Source organism: Pogona vitticeps, chromosome 6 (genome assembly GCF_051106095.1).
Source record: "Pogona vitticeps strain Pit_001003342236 chromosome 6, PviZW2.1, whole genome shotgun sequence".
NCBI classification, from domain to species: Eukaryota; Metazoa; Chordata; class Lepidosauria; order Squamata; family Agamidae; genus Pogona; species Pogona vitticeps.
In genome coordinates this window covers 44,772,495-44,788,455 of record NC_135788.1, presented here as the reverse complement: position 1 = coordinate 44,788,455, position 15,961 = coordinate 44,772,495, and the positions used below count along the sequence as shown (strand labels likewise).

General features: G+C 38.2%; 1 protein-coding gene across 2 annotated transcripts in view; it reads right to left on the bottom strand.

Moving 5' to 3' along the window:
* The window catches only part of ZCWPW2 (zinc finger CW-type and PWWP domain containing 2), a 54,982-nt gene that overhangs the window by 28,691 nt on the left and 10,330 nt on the right, over positions 1-15,961 (bottom strand). The gene's annotated exons all lie outside the window — the stretch shown is intronic.

Here is a 15,961-nt window from a genome sequence, read left to right as displayed (position 1 = left end):
AGGTTTGTGTACATTATTTTCCTTTGAATAAAAAATGATTTCTTGAACGAAAAAAAAGTTGTTTTAAGGACTCTTGGTGTGATAAAATACTGGTGGGAAGGGAAACCCCCCTCCCCCAAAATAACACATGGAGGACAACGACAGAAGTAATTTATCATTTCATAGACCAATGTTTCCCAGCCTGGGGGTTGTAGCCTCCAAGGGGATTACAAAGTGTTTTCTGGTGGATCGTGGATCACCTTATATGCGTTGTGGTCATCATTTAATAATTTTTTTCCTTGACCTTTCAAAGTGGGATATTAAAGTTAGTGTGTATGTATGAGAAACAGGTATTTTGGGGGGAGAAAGAAGCCTCTACTTTCTGAGAAGGGATGACTTTACCTCTTTTTATGCAACCAGAGTGGGGGTGGGGTTGCAGGTTACTTAGCTTTTATAAAAGGGGGTTATGACTTGAAAAGAGTGGGAACCACTGGCTTAGACAAATGATAATATGTGCATCATTCAGATTGCAGGGCCACAAAAAAATCATCCCAATTCAAAACAACATCCAGAAGTGTGAAGGCAGCTTTCCTAATTACATTGCAAACTGCCCCCAGAGTGCTCCAAGCACTATGGGGCAGTATATAAATCGAAAAAATAAATAAATAAAAATAAATAATTTTCAGAGGCTAATTGCTTCACATTAAGAAAATAATTGTGGACATTGCTGCATACTGAACAATATGATTCAGCAAGTAATAGCTAATGTCTATGCTGATTACTGAACTTGATGCAGTTTCCTTCAAAATGTAATGCCATTAGCATCATGGCAACATACCGTAACTACACAGCAGGATTTTAGCATGTATTGTACAACACAGAGACCCTGCTTGATGTCCAGTGCTAGCCTAACTCAAAGATTTAGTGGCTCTAGTGGGTTTGGAATGGATAGAAGCTTCTTCTGTCATTACAGTTGCCTTTCTGCCATGAAAAACTAATTGCACTAGCTGATTTCAGAAATCTGCTGGCAAAAGGAACTGCCAGCAGAGATACCACACTGGCTAACATCAGTGGGCATACGATGCAAAATAAATAAATAAATAAATAAAAATAAGAGAGAGAGAGAGAGAGAAATTGCAAGGTAAATAAGGAGTTGTGAAATAATGTAATGACTTCTCATTTCACCATTCTCAAAAATTGCGTTTGAGTGTCATGGGAGGTGGAATGAGGGGCCATTTAAAGGTATATTCTTTAAATTAAGAAGTGGCTAAAAATAGTAATTAATATTCTCCACTGCAAATAAAAACAAGCTTACTGATGTGGTCCTAAATAAAATTTAAAAAAATCAGAATTGAACAATAACTTTATCAGATCATCAAAGTATTTTTAAAAGGCACAAAAGTGGTCATCCCATTTTTTGTTTCCTTTGTTCTGTTGTATTTCGATAGCTCAAAAGAGACATACCCTGTGTAGTATAGCGAATAGAATGATGGAATGGAATTCAGGAGCCCTGGATTCAAATCCCCACTAGGGAATTTGGAGGGTTGCAGAACTGGTAAAACCACTCTTTAAATATCTCATTCACCTTGAACGTTTGATTAGGTCAAAATAAGTTGGTTTCATCTTGATAGCACTTAACATATCGGTTCAATAAAGGCATTACTAACTCTGCTTTTTACTTAACAATTAGCATTATTCTTTAAACAATGAATATTATTAACAAGAGTTTTATATTCTTAAAAAATAAATAGCAATTACTTATTTATTTGTTCATTCAATTTATATACTGTCTATCTAGCCTGTGTCCACTCTTATCTTTTAAAAATGTCATGCAGAGCGCTAGTAAAATCAGGTTTATTTGTTACCCTATCTCTCTTGAAGGCTTAGTTTAGCAAACAACAGTTTAACAGAATGAAACTATGGCCTGGAACATTTTAAGAAGGAGATTATTTCCACATCAAAGTTTATACTGCACTTTGCCAGATGCTATATGTTAATATTTATATTTGCACAACTAAAATTAAACTGCTTTGCTAAGGGAAAAAGCTTATTAAGGGTGAAGAGAAAAAGATGCAGTTTTAATTATTCCATCCCATTACATAGGCTATATGATGAAAGATACTTGCATTTAGAGTGTTACCTTCATGTTTTAGAATTAAACAAATGTAACAGATGAGGCTTTAGCTTGTTGCTAGGCTCCAATAACTAACTAAACTCAGCATCTAATCCCTGCTTATGCAAAAATTGTAAATTGCATTCTCCTTAATAATAAAGAGAACTGATTAGAAGTTATTAATATTTTCTCTATTTTTACCATCATCTTGTCAACAGACATTTATTAAGGTGAAGCTTGTTTTGTAATTGGATTCTCCCCCTCTACCAGAGAATATAAAATGGGATGAGAGGAGCACAACCTTAGCTAGGCATCTGTGGACAAAAAAGAAGCTTCAATCTAACTGGTATGATTTCTTTGGAGAAGCACAGGATGGAGAGGGACAGTTTGGTTTTTGCATGTTGTGTTTGTTGACAACATGGGCCCTGTTGTTCCTCAGTTCTGAGCTTTGCCATATCTGTGTAACATGAAGAAATATGAAATGAAAAGATGGAATAATTATTTCCAGCCAACAAATATGGAGTTACTCATTATGCAAATAACTGCAGATAGCACAGAGGATGGAAAAATAAAGATAGATTAAGAAGAATCTACAGCCATTTTATGTCAAAATCTAGCAGACCTTTCAAATGACATATTTAACAAACCTTGCAAAAGTGCAGATAGGCAGGTTATAAATGGAATAAATAAATAAATAAATAAAAATATATAATTTTATTTATTTATTTATTCCATTTAGACCCCGCCTATCTGGTCAATTACGACCACTCTAGGTGGCTTACAACACACCAAATAAAACAAGTATATATATAACATAACATATAACATAATTTTCATAAATTAGAAAAAAAAAGAAAAGAAAGTTTTTTCTCCAAGATGGCAAGAAAACAGAGTATGTTCTAATAGAGAGGAGGGAAGAAAAATTAGGAGTTAACTGCGGGGAGGGAAGGCCTGCCTAAACATCCATGTTTTCAGTTGTTTCTTGAAAATACCCAGCAAGGGAGCCGCGCGAATCTCCGGAGGTAAGTTGTTCCAGAGGCGAGGAGCCACCGCTGAGAAGGCCCGGTTTCTTGTTTTTTCCTTCCGGGCCTCTCTCAGCATCAGGCTCCTCAGCCTCACCTCTTGACTCGCGCGAGTGACACGGGTAGAGTTGGGTGGGAGTACGCATTCTGCCAAGTATCAAGGCCCTAAACCATTTAGGGCTTTAAACGTGAGCATCAGAACTTTGAAGTCAACGCAGAACCGAATGGGCAGCCAATGCAACACAGCCAGAATAGGAGAAATTTGATGGCATTTTCTTGCTCCACTTAGGAGTCTGGCCGCCGCATTCTGCACCACTTGGAGTTTCCGCATCAGCCTCAAAGGCAGCCCCACGTAGAGCGCGTTACAGTGGTCTAATCTCGAGATTACGAGCGCATGGACCAAGGTGGTGAGCGCCCCCACATCGAGATAGGGTCGCAGCCGGGCTATCCGCCAAAGATGAAAAAAGACAGTGCGGACCACCGATGCCACCTGAGTCTTCATGGTGAGCGCCGGGTCCAGATGGATCCCCAGACTGCGAACCCCACTCTTTTGTGGCAGGGGTCACCCCCCCAAATGAGAGGGAGTCACCCAAGCCGCCAACAGTGGAGTCACCCACCCTCAGGACCTCCGTCTTGTCCAGGTTCAGCCTCAGCCCATTTTCCTGCATCCATTGCAGTACAGTCCCCAGGCAGCGCTGAAGGGACAGAACAGCATCATCTGCAGTAGGTGGAAAGGAGATGTGGGAGACTGGGATATATATATATATGGGAGACTGGGAAGAATCTACAAATCCTGAGAACATAAATAATTTTAAATAATTTAAATAATTTAAATCTGGTCTATATTAAATACTTAAAGAGTGTGTTATATATATCACACATAGCAGAATGTTATACACTTTGAACTGTGAGAGGTGAAACAATTGGCAGCTTTCCTCTCTGAACATTGTATGTCCCATAGTTGGCAACCAACCAAGAGTTGGCATTATTGTTACAGAGAAAGCAACTGTCAAGATTTCAGCAGTTTTATTGTTAGGGCCAGTTGTTTTTATACCAGACACTAGAATCAAACCCAATAGACCGTGATAGAGAACATTCTGTTGATATTTATTGGCTGTTACATGTAGGCCAGTATACCAGCAGCTGGCCAGTTGTTAAAATATGATTGGTATGGTGACACTATTTAGGGACCGTTGGAGATGGGAGAGGCACTGAGGCAGCTAGGTGGAAAAGTGCCTAAAGGAGATGAAGGCTGCAGAATAGCCTCGGTGAAGCAAATAAAGAATCATCAGTACTGAGATCACAGAAGGTGGAAGCTCAGAGAAGACTGCAGGAGCCATTCTGTTACAATGCATCTTGTCAGTTATCACTATGCCTAGTGATAACAGCTAATCTAATGATGCACCAATGGAAATGGACAAACATAGCCCAAAACCCAGCAATTGCAGAAGTTTCTCAAGTTTACAGTAGCAAATAAAGTTTCTGTCCTGTGGCCTATATTCTTGAGTCATCAAGCAAATTATAACGTTTAAAAGGAGACCATGAGTTTTCAATGAGCTGTTTTTTCATTGTTTGGGCTGGCAAGCTAAGCACACTCACAGATGATGCTGATCCTATGAACATAGCATTTTAAATCCCACACCCAAAGAAAGGAAGTATCCTAAGCTTATTTAATACTCTGCTGCACAAATAGGGTTAATGGCAGGATTTATTTTATTTTAGTATGAGTTGATAAAGGCTTCAAAATGAATAAATGTGGGACTGTTATTCATCATGTCATAACAATCCTCATTTTGTCTTTAGCCTTCAGTACCACATGGGTTGCCACATTGGTAAAGGGACAACATATGCAGTCAGTGAATTAAGCACTTTCCGAAATGGTTCTCTTTTCCTTTTGCAATCCTAAGAGAAAAGTTCCCTGCAACAACAAATTGAAGGGAAATAGCTTTAATCCAAACCAGTTGCAAGGAAAAATTATAAAACTTTTGAAAGATGCTAATTAAACTTGTCACAGGGTCACTGAAAATGACAAACAAGTTATTATCTACATTTACTTGCAAGCATAGCCTATGGAATTAACTTAGACTTACTCTTATGTAAGTGTGTTTATAACTCTACATATAGGAGACATTCAAGATCTAGTGTTATCTAGCAAGCTGATCAGAAGCCATGGATATTTTTAAAATCTTAAATCTGGTATTGTCCTTAATCAAACTTTATCTAATTTATTATTTATTTAAAATATTTTTATCTTGCCTTTCTTCTTCAAAAGAACCCAAGGTGGCTTGTAAATTGACCTCCCTGTGTCTGGGAAAATTGGTATAATCTGCAGCAATACCATAAGAACTCTGAAGAGAGCTGCTTTTGTGACACTTTTAAGTTCTGTGGGGTTATTTGCTTACTATTGATGGATCTTGCAAATACAATTTCACAAAATGAATATCTTCTTATCTGTGTTTATATAACAGACAACAGCAATTATAACAAAAACAAAATGCTAAAACAGCACCAATAGAGGAGTTGCTTGTAGAATTTGTGAAGTTGAAGTGTCCCTTTGATTTCAAAGTCAGTCAAAAATCTGAGGTATATTCCTCAACTGAGTTGGATATCCACAACAGAGGAGAATCTTCAAAACCCTAAACCAAATTGACAAAGGTTTCAGAAGTCCAAGAGGCAAAAGCAGCTCTGGCTTCTTCAGTTCTTCTGCTCTTTCAGATTCAAAAAATCTCTTACTCACAGCCTTGCTTTTTCTTAGTCTCATTCCTTTAGGCTGAACTAATATTTCACAGGAGTTATAATTTTCTTCCGCACACTTTAGTTTCTGATGCAACCAACTGGCTTCTTATTTATATGCAAATGTTCCAAAATGAATTATGTTTCTCAGGAATAGCGACTAATTAACCGTGCCTCCAAACACAACTCCTAACATGTCCAGCCTTACTATTAGCATCCTTTTAACCCATGAAATTCTATGTACTCTGTACAATTGTCCAAACAGGTGAAACCAACATTTCTTTTTTTTTATTATTATTTTTAGGTAGCTTGGTCACACTGGCAAATTCTTTGCAGATATTACAAATGGGGAAGAAGGTGGCTTCCTGACTCTCCTGCTTTGATTATGTAGGAACATATACAGAATAAGACAGAATGGGATGGTTTAATAATAATATTTTAATGCACCACATTAAATTTCTTTGCACTATTTCTTTGTAAGTTGTTGAATTAACAGATCTCTTCAACGGAGTCAATTAACTGAAATCTTCTTTTGTCTTCAGAACAAAATAATAAGCTAACATAGGTGCTGACTATTTTAATTCCCTTAATTGCTCCAGATAACTATGCCTAATGAAGGACCTCTTTGCCCTCTGAACATATTCAAATTTGAAAAATAGGACAAAACGAGAGTAATTCTAGTAACATAGCTTCATCCTTTTCGATGTTCGTTTTGTAGGACCAGCAAGCAAACACACTCCAATTACAGAGGAATGTGTCATTCATAAACAATTCAGATTAATGTAGTAATGTATTTATAATGATTCAGTGCATACTAAATGGGAAAATCATCTCTAAACTGGAGAAGGAAAGAAATGACAGATAACCAAGTGCTTCTAAATTTCTGCAAACTTGTTGTGCTAGGCAGAGGAGAAGGTGATTCTGACTTTTGGATTTCCTTATTTGTTCTTCTTTATTGTCCTTTCTATAAATCTTTGGTAGGGCCAGCATATTTCATTTTGAGAATCTAAATTTTTTTCTTGAATTTTAACATTGTTCCCAATTCAGAAAGTCATTTAAAAAGTCTGTTTGTCCATTTTTAAAATATCAGCTCCACTGCCTCCAGTGGGGCATGGAATTAATGAGACCAGCTCAGCACTGGTGGATTTCAGGAGACTCTCAGGGAAAGGAAGTGGCTTTAGATTCTGGAACTGAAGGCAACTTCCACCTCTTTCAAAGCACAACCCATTTTGTAAGATCTATGACTATGTGACTGGCTGGATAGCTCAGTGAGTTAGCCAGAGATTGGATTATCCACAGTACCTCTCAGGACAAGAACTAGGCTGTGTGGTCTTGGGCAAGTTGCACAGCCCCAGGACACTAGAAGAAGGAAATGGTAAACGACTTCTGAGTACTCTCTACCTAGAAGACTCTGAATTGGATTGCCATAATTGACTTGATAGCATATAATTATTACTTTATGCCATTTTGGAGGTTCCCTTGGATATAGCTAGGCCCTCCGGGCAGATGTGTCCTTAAAAGTAACAGAGCACCTTCCCCCTCCAGCTGATACCAAAATCCTAATCTGTTCTGCTCTCACAGTCATTTAGGATTGTTTAAATAGTAATGCCCACATTTTAAAAGAATGGCAAAGGGACAAAAACATTTGTAAAATATAAGATCATTTTGTTCACAAGCAATAAGGAATTTCTAATAGAACTAGCAAGAATACAAAGAAAGAAAGGAATAGACATTCTATTTATTAATGGCTGTGTGCCACCTTCTGGTGAAACACTTGAACACTTTAAAAACAAGAAAAAAATTATGGTAAAAAAAAACACTTTGGTCCTTATACAAAATCCAAAAGGAATTTCTTTTTTTAAAAAGGTTATAACTTTATTGATAATAATAGTTATGTGTCATCAAGTCAAATCTTACTTATTTCAGTCCTTTCCAGGCTTTTCTAGGTATAGAGTACTCAGATATGGTTTATCATTCCCTTCTCTTGGGGGCATTCTGGAGCTATGCAGCTTGGCTAAATTCCATAGGCTGGCTCTTCTCTTGGTAGCCACTGTGGGAAAAATGGACCACTGAAAGAATTACAAAGAGAAGCCAGCTTCTGGAAATTTTTATGTGTTTCCTGCATCATCCACAACAGGATAGTGCAGGAAACACCCAGCCTGATGTACACCTGTATAGACTGAAAGCTAGCTTCCAATAAAGATATCACTCATCATCGCCTTTAGATTATGTACAAGGACCATGTGGCTTTTTGCCTTCTACTTTTTTGAAGGACTATACACAATACTCTAAATAGCAAACCGGGACACCATCTACAATCAAACATAGACATTTAACATAACCCAAGTGGCACTATGAACTGGGGATAATATCTTCCTCTGGCCACTACTGATAATTAACAATGCTGTTTATGTGGCTGTTATTGGCTTATCTAGTGGGTAAAATACATTTTATTCCATCTTCCCCAGCATGGGCTTTGCCACATTTCTGTGTGCCTCCATACCCAGCAAAAAAGGAACTATGTGTTCCAATTTAGGGCAATGTGGCTGAAGGTAGGGTATGTGGGAACGCTGGCAGCTCTTTGTATAGCAAGACTGGGAGACAATCCAATCAACACCACTAGATTTGAAATCTGAATCTATGCCTCTTACTTGAGCATACCAACTCCGTTTTGAAACTTACTTTAACAAAGAAAACTGGTCTGTGCCTCTGGCCATACTTTTTGGAACTTTTTACGCTTTTTCTGCACCATCTAGATCATTGTGGTGCCCAGCCTTTAAAAACCCTTAAAGATTACATTGACCAAGTAAGGTAGAACAATCCACAACCTTCTTATGATAAATCAAAAAGTGGACATTTCTGAAGAACATTTTGTAATTAATCTGGAATCAATTCACTTCTTTTTGTGCTTCTGTTATTTCACAACAATCTGCTTTGTGTTCTTCTCATGCATATTCTGGTTTGGTGCTGCTTACAACAATTTGCTGTATAAACCTGGCTGTTTACAACTGTACATCTTGCTATTTTCTGCATTATTATTGACCACACTTCTTGTGGATAGAGCCTTATCTCATATGAACATAGAAGGCAGCCGGACACTAAATTAACCCTTGGTCCAACTAGCTCAACACTGTCAATTCTGGCAGGCAGCATCTTTCCAATTTTTAAGGCAGGATTCTTCTCTAGCTATATCAAGAGATAGCTCCCTGTAGTTTTTTTTTACCAGGAGATAGCTCCCTAGTAGTCTTCTAGGTAAAGGTAAAGGTTCCCCTTGACATTTAGTCAAGTCATGGGGCGGTGCTCATCCCTGTTTCCAAGCCATAGAGCCAGCTTTTGTCCCTGGACAGTTTTTCCATGGTCACGTGGCTAGCACGACTAGACACGGAACGCTGTTACCTTCCCACCGTGGTGGTACCTTTTTATCTATTTGTATTTTTACACACTTTTGAACTGCTAGGTTGGCAAGAGCTGGAACAAGCAACGGGAGCTTACTCTGTTGCATGGATTTGATCTTACAACTGCTGGTCTTCCGAACTTGCAGCACAGAGGCTTCTGCGGTTTAACCCACAGGACCACCACGTCCCTTGAGTAGTCTTCTATTCAAGTAGTCCTCTACTCAAGTACTAATCAAGCCGTACCCTGCTTATCAACCCCACCCTGCTTGCCTTCCAATCTCAGACAAAAATAGGTATATTCAGGATGGTACAGTTTCATATGACCTATAAAACATCATAATAAATTTCCTGGGAGACCAGGAAGTCATCTACCAGAAATAAGGTCTTCTCGTTCATGGCTCCATCCCTTTAGAATGGGCTCCTGGTGGAGCTATGCCTGGCCTTCTCCCGTACTGCCTTTAAGAAAATGCTCAAGACAAGGATGTTTACTGAAGTATTTGAGAACATCCTCTTCTAACATAATATGACTGATTACTTTTAGATGGCCTGTTCACCGCTAACTGGTTTTCATTGATTAATTTGATGGTTGTTTTACTGATCATACATTATATTTGTTTCTCACTATATTTATGATTTGTTTTACTTTATGTTTACTCAGCTCTGGATGTAAGCTGCCCAGAGTAGTATTTATTACTAATTGGTAATACTAATTGTATACCAATTTATTACATCGGTATACAAGTTTAATTAATTAATTACTTAATTAATTGCTTGATTGAGTGATTCATAGATATTGTTGTTGTTGCTGCTGCTGCTGTTGTTGTTACTTATTTGATTTATACCATCTCGATCTGGACCAAAGTCTACTCTGGGCAGCTAACAATAAGACATAAAAGTAAGAGCAATATAATAAAATAAAAACAACAGTGACAATATAATTCCAAATTGCGAAATCATTAGGTGATGCCAGGAGGGAAAGACTGTTTAAAGAGCCAGGTCTTAAGTTTGCTCTTAAAAGCTAGATACTGAGGCTGCAAATTCATTCATTCATTCATTCATTCATTCATTCATTCATTCATTCATTCATTCATTCATTCTCTTGCTCAAACACACACACACACACACACACACACACACACACACACACACACACACACACACACACACACACACACACACACACACACACCACACCTAGTGCCCTTGCTACTATCTTGGATGGTTTCCTACAATAAAATAAACATAAAAAATAAATATAAAGAAACCCAAATTCAGCAAACCTAAAAATCAAGATGATGACAATTGACAAAAAGATTATAAAATATAATGGTCACAATAAGGGTAAGCTACCAACAATTATGAGAGGAGGATATCCTGGAATGCCTCCCTGAAAGATGCTCTTGCAGGGTAGTTTCAGGCTCACCTGAATAAATAATATAGTGCTAGTCAATCACTTTCAGTGTATCGTAAGCAACTATATGATGTTATCATGAGTAGCAGGGGCCCTCAAAAATTTAATTCAAATATCAATAAAGTTTAAATAGCAAAATCGGAAAGATATTTAAAATGATAAATCCTTATATCATTATAAGTCATTAAAATGTTATTGTTTTGATCAATTATATTAGTTCATATCCATGTTAATTACCCTGTTTCCCCAAAAATAAGACAGGGCCTTATATTAATTTTTGTTCCAAAAAAAGTATTAGGGCTTATTTTCAGGGGATGTTTTATTTTTTCATGCACAACAATCAACATTTATTCAAATACTGTCATGTCATCTTCTTTTGGTTGCTGCACAATGGTGGAGGGCGGGGATTCACTTAACTGGGGCTTATTTTGGGGCTAGGGCTAATATTATGAGCATCCTGAAAAACCATAATAGGGCTAATTTTCAGGTTAGGTCTTACTTTAGGGGAAACAGGGTATATAATATGTGTGCATACCATTAATCAGTTCACCAAAAATTGACACATTCGATGATGCAGCCACTGTTGCCACTCTGCTGAAGACCTCTAACAACTCATGAATTGTTTTAGCAAGGCCTGCCAAGACTTTGGACTAACAATCAGCCTGAAGAAAACACAAGTCATGGGCCAGGACATGGACTCACCTCCCTCTATTACCATCTCCACACAAGAATTGGAGGTTGTTCATGACTTTGTGTACCTTGGCTCAACAATCTCTGACATTCTCTCCCTAGATGTCGAGCTGGATAAACGCATTGGCAAAGCAGCTACCACATTCCCTAGACTCACAAAGAGAGTATGGCTCAATAAGAAGCACATGATATATAGGTCTATAGAGGTCTATAGAGCCTGTGTCCTGAGCACACTCCTGTAGTGCAATGAGTCCTGGATCCTTTGTGCACAACAGGAGAGATAGCTGAACACCGTCAATATGCATTGCCTCCAACGCATTTTTGGTATCACCTGGCAGGACAAAGTTCCAAATAGAGTAGTCCTAGAACGAGCTGGAATTTTTAGCATGTATACATTACTGAAACAGCGACGTCTACGTTGACTTGGGCATGTCGTGAGAATGGCTGATGGTGGGATTCCAAAAGATCTCCTGTACAGAGAATTAGTGCAGAGAAATCGCTCCAGAGGGAGACCACAGCTGTGATACAAGGATATCTGCAAGTGGGATCTGAAGGCCTTAGGAATGGACTTCAACAGACAGGAAACCCTGACATCTGGAGCTGTGGATTAAACCACAGAAACCTCTGTGCTGCAGGGTCAGAAGACCAGTAGTCATAAGATCGAATCCACGCGACGGAGTGAGCTCCCATTGCTTGTCCCAGCTCCTTGCCAACCTAGCAGTTCGAAAGCATGCAAATGCAAGTAGATAAACAGGTACCACCTTGGTGGGAAGGTAACAGCGTTCCGTGCCTAAGTCGTGCTGGCTACGTGACAATGGAAACTGTCTTCGGACAAACGCTGGCTCTACGGCTTGGAAACGGGGATGAGCACCGCCCCCTAGAGTCGGACACAACTGACTAAATGTCAAGGGGAACCTTTACCTTTACCTATATTAATTAACACAAGTTACACTCTGACTAATCACTCCTTAAACACTCCTCAAAACCCCCAAAGCTGTCCCTTCTCTCACTCTCTCTGACTCTGACTGACTCAGCTTATCTCCCAGGCTCCGCCTCTTCAGCAGCCCCTTTGGCTCCACCTCACAACCACATTAACATACAACTTATGAATAAGGTATAACTTATAATGCATAATTTAGGGTGGATGCCACACTCCTATTCAATTATTATATCATTGTAAAAAAAGTGATGAATCTTGTGCCTTCTCTGATTACATTATATTTTCAAGCATTGTAAAGGTTACTTAGGGGACATGGAGGAAAGTATCAGGAACAGTCTGACTTCAAAAACTAACAAAAAAATTCCTGTTGACTAGCAGGTGTCAAGAACAATTCATGGTATTTATATCATAGTTCATATAAAGTAGCAGTTTAGTTTGTTTAGAAAGGAGTTGCCATACTAATTGATAAAGACAATATTGGATTATGTCTGAGGCAGTTTGTATAATCTATGAAACCTGCCACTAGGCTCTTTTATTAAAACAAACCACTGTGACTGCAAATTAGTAGTACTATGCTGCAAGAAGTATATGGTCTAAAAACTATAGTATCTTTTGCTCTGGCCTGTCCTACTACTGCCTGAAAAAACATACTTCAGATTAACATTTTGTTATGACCTAAATTTAATTTGTAATTACAACTAGAATAGCTTTATTGAATCAACAGGAATACAGTAACACTTAAGTTATTGACATTGATTCAGATCAGTGATTCTAGATCAGTGGTTCCCAATCTTGGCTAACCTAAGTGTTCTTGGACTGCAACTCCCAGAAACCCTGACTGGCACAAAGTGAAGGCTTCTGAGAATTGAAGTTTAAGAACATCTGGGTTACCCAAGGTTGAGAACTACCAACTGGATTTGAACTGATATGTTTAAGTTCTAGCTGTAGAGTTTTCCAACTGTAGAAATTTTTTCCTTCGATATCTAGATGGCAATTCAGTCACTGCTGTTTATTTCCTGTCCATTACTCTTCTTTCTCTATAATGTACAGTGGTGCCTCGCTTATCGATGTTAATTGGTTCAATTTAAAAAATCGTTATGTGAAAACATCGTTAAGTGAAACACCATTTCCCATAGGAATGCATTGAAAACCGGTTAATCCATTCCAATTGGAATGGATTGCCATCCTTAAGTGAAAATCGGCATAGGAAACATCGTTGAGTGAAACGCGGTTCCCCAATTGAAATGCATTGAAGCCGACTCAATGCATTTGAATGGGTTAGCGAAGTCCCTTTTCGCTCCTGTAAAAGTGTCTTAAACTGTTTGAAATCTGTTTTAAATGCTTGCAATCGTTAGCTCACCTCCTGAAACCTACGCAAACTTAATTTGGTGTTGTTCTGAGTCTTCGTTAATTTTTGGTGAATTTTTTTATTCTCCATTGAAAGCCATTGGAGTTCAATGGCTTTCAATGGAGAATAAAAAAATTCACCAAAAATTAACAAAGACTTGGAACAACACCGAATTAAGTTTGCATAGGTTTCAGGGGGTGGGGTAACTATTGCAAGCATTTAAAACAGGTTTCAAACAGTTTAAGACACTTTTACAGGAGTGAAAACAGACATCGTTGAGTGAAAATCCCCCATAGAGAACATCGTTAAACGATGCGGAAAATTCCTAAAAGAAACCCATCGGTAAGCGAATTCTTCGTTAAGTGAGGCAATCGTTAAGCGAGGCACCACTGTATAAGCAAGAGATTGTCCTAATGGAAAGTGTCCTGAAAAGAAAATTCAGAGAGATCTACCCAGCAGAATTCAAACATTGTGAAATTTGATATTGATTCAGCTGACCATCAATACCAATATCCAGCTAAACAAAAAGTGTCTGCTGCGCTAAAAAAATCAAGAGGCTTGGACAACTATTTAAGGTAGTTGCATGCACACATGAGATCAGCCAGATACAACTGAAAAAGCTGTCAGACAAAAATCAGGAGCTTTTAAATGGCAAACTATTTAGCATTATGACATAAGAAGGGATTCCAGAAGGCACAGCTTTTCAAATATCTGCAGCACTGTTCAAAGTTGACCCAAGATATTTTGTTGCCTGAGGCGATGGGCAAGATGTCTCCCTGCCACCCCATTTTTCATACACAAGCTAAATGGATTGACACCTGACTCCTATTTCAGTACTAGCAACAGAACAGTATCTTCCACTGCATCTGACATCTAGCCTTAATGGTGGGACTACCTTAACAGGTAGAAGGCAGACTGTGTCAGCCTGTATCTGAAAGGTGGACAGCAGGATATCTTGTTAAAATCCTGCTGTCACATGGAGTGGGTACCTGATTTTGCTTCAAAGTAAGACTACCCCTGCTACTTTGCTGTGACAAGTGATATCTGCTAAGATTACTTCTTTGACAAAACCATTTAGAAGTATCTGAACCTCCCTTTTCAGCAGTTCATTATCCCTACTTCCAAGATCTGCCCTGTCACAGATCTGTGAAAACTATAGACTGGCTGCAAGGTAGAGGATGGGCAAAGATCATAAATGGCTTGAGCTGAAAGTAACACACGTTTGCTTCCATTCAGAAGGCAAATGTAACTGCAATCTTAGCGTTTAGAGCAGGTTATATAATAAATAACCAAAAGCAGGGTGATAGAGCATATCATTTTTCAGACCTTTCTGTCTCTTAGTTAATGACATAAGACAAAGTCTAAGAAGTAATCAATCAGTTCTACCAATGAACAGTGACTGTCCTTGAATTTAGTAACGGAAGGAGAAAAAGTAGATTTGCAATGTCACATAAAAAGAAAACAGGCCAAGTAAAAAATGAAATGTAAGAAGAAGGAATAAAAGATGATGGAGTTTAAAAGATCAGTCAAAGAGGACAGAAGAACATTTATTGATAGGCAGGCATTTGAAGTGGAAATGGCAGAAATAAGAGGAGATTTAAGGGTACTTTATCAAACTACTAAATGATTGGCAGGAGATTTAGCTACAGAAGAGATCATCTAATAAAAAGGGAGAAGCTGAATGCCATACTAGAAGAGCAAAAGAAAAGATCTGAGCAGCATTTTAATGTTGTACCAAACCAACACTTAACTTTTGGTAACATGTAAAAGATCATGAAACTTGACATATATCCTTTGAAGAAAGCTGAATATTAAAGAGGGAAAGAACATTACAGCACAAGTGGTACATCCTCTTAAAACCACTACAGCATTTTTCAGGCTCCATGGGGTAGACATTACAATCAAAAGACTATCAATAGTGATGCATCTAGCTGCATAAATTGGCTTTGGACCATGAAGCTTTTAATTCTAGTAAATATCTTTAAATCATGACACCATTGAGATTACATATTCAGAAACAGCAAACTTCAAGAACAAGCTACTCTGGAGCTGATTTAAGTTTTATTTTGTAATGAGTTAAAAAGAGTTTCTTAACTCATTACCAAATTACTTATGCTGTTGTCTACTGTTATTTTCCTTCACAACTACGAGACCCATCTTTTAGTACAAGGCTCAACGGTAAAACAACATAACATGCATTATTCCTCTGCTGTCCCCTTTAATCATGGTTGTCATTTTGGAAGAGGTAGCCGTGTTAGTCTGTGAACGCCTATCAGGCAAAATCCAAAGAAACAAAAGAAAACAAGAAATGACAAGACAAAAAAAGACAA